Genomic DNA, 2,079 nt, shown 5'->3' with positions numbered 1-2,079 from the left:
AACATGTCATCCACATATAAACAAATAATCACATGATCACTATTCTTATAAACACATTTATCAGCTTCACTATATGAAAAACCATAATCAAGCAAAGCAGAGTTGAATTTATCATGCCACTGTTTTGGTGCTTGTTTAAGTCCATAAAGGGATTTTAGTAGTTTGCACACTTTGTCCGCTTGATTAGGTATAACACAACCTTCAGGTTAAGTCATATAGATCTCTTCTTCTAGATCATCATTCAAAAAAGCAGTTTTTACATCCATATGGTGAATCACCACTTATGTATAAAAGCTAAAGCTATCAACACTCACATAAAGGAAATCCTAGTCATGAGGGCAAAAATGTCAAAGTAATACATATTTTGTTTATGAATAAACCTTTTAGCTACCTACCTAGTTTTATACTTATTGATAGATCCACTTACACCCTATTGATTTAGTTCCTTAGGGGTAGGTCCACTAAGGTCCATGTGTTATTCTTCTTAATGGAATCAATCTCTATCTTAATCGCTTTTTCCCAAGAGAATGCATCAGAAGAACTAATGGCTCATGTAAAACTTATAGGGTCATCCTCCACAAGGTATAGAAATCATCTCCAAAACATGTTTCTTTCCTATGTCTTTTACTTTTTCTTAGGTCCTTAGCCATGAACTCATTATGGTTTTATATGGATTATGCTGGGATGATCCTCAAAATATCACTAATGGTTTCTGTAGGTTGCCTAGATTTCAAAGAAAACACATTCTCAAATAATTCAACTTTCTTAGTTTCTACTATGGTGTCAAGCACATCAATTTTTAACACTAAGAACCTATAGGCAACACTATGTTCTGCATATCCGATATATAAGCAATTAAAAGTCTTAGAGCCTATATTTTCTTAGGTTCAATTAGCATAATTTTGGCTAAGCAGCCTCACACTCTCAGATATTTTAGGTTGGACAGATAACCTTTCCACAACTCATAAGGTGTTTTGTTAGTCTTCTTGTAGGGAATCCTATTTTGTAAGAAATAAGCCATTAATACGGCTTCTCACTAAAGGTTACTTGGTTCAGAGGAACTAACTAACATGGTATTCATCATTTCCTTAAGAGTTCTATTTTTCCTCTCAGCTACTCCGTTTGACTCGGTGAATGAGGTAGGATTACTTCATGTGTGATACCTTCATTCTTAGAAAAGTCTTTGAACAAAGTGTACTCACCACCCCTATCGGATCTAACCCTTTTTATTTTCTTGTTTAGTTGGTTTTCTACTTCAACTTTATATATAAGGAACATATTAAATGCTTTATTTTTATTTCTAACAAGATATATCTTAGTGTATCTAGAGAAGTCATCTATAAAGGTTACCAAGTAACTTTTACCTCCTCTAGTCACATGTTGTTTTAAATCCACTAAGTTTGTATGAATTAAGCCTAAGGGTTCATATTGACGTTGCACAGGATAACATGTCTTTTTAGTTATTTTAGATTCAACACATATTTCACACTTCCTGGTTTGTTTGTCATGCAATTTGATTATTCCTAGGTTTTTCAATTTAAAGGCATACGAGGAATTTAAATGTTCTTGTCTAGCATGCCAAATATCATACAAATCAATCAAGTAAGCAAAAGAAGACGTAGATTCATTAACAATCTCATAAATGTTGAGTACAAAGAGTTTTTGGTCACAATACCCCTTTCCCACAAAAAACATTGTTCTTTGTCATTATGGTCTTATCAGATTCGAATGACATCTTAATTCCAACCTTTCCTAACAGTGATACAGAAACAAGATTAACTCTAATAGAAGGCACATGTAGCACATTGGTCATAACTAAAGTTTTCCCATATGTGAGCTTCAAAAAAACTTTCTCTTTTCCCCACAGGAATGTAGAAGGTAAAAACATTTTTGTCACCACAAATATGCCTGGTAGCCCTAGAGTCTACCACCTATTTGCTCACATTGATCACCATGTTTTCTTGAGAAACAACTACAATAATAATATCATCTCATTCACCCTCAACTAAGTTAGATTTGGGCTTAGGAGGGTTGACATTTCTCGCAGTAGTTTCCTACACTAAGGAGCGTGATGACCCT

This window comes from Glycine max, chromosome 17, assembly GCF_000004515.6.
Source record: "Glycine max cultivar Williams 82 chromosome 17, Glycine_max_v4.0, whole genome shotgun sequence".
In the NCBI taxonomy this organism is placed as follows: Eukaryota; Viridiplantae; Streptophyta; class Magnoliopsida; order Fabales; family Fabaceae; genus Glycine; species Glycine max.
This window is presented reverse-complemented; position numbering follows the sequence as displayed.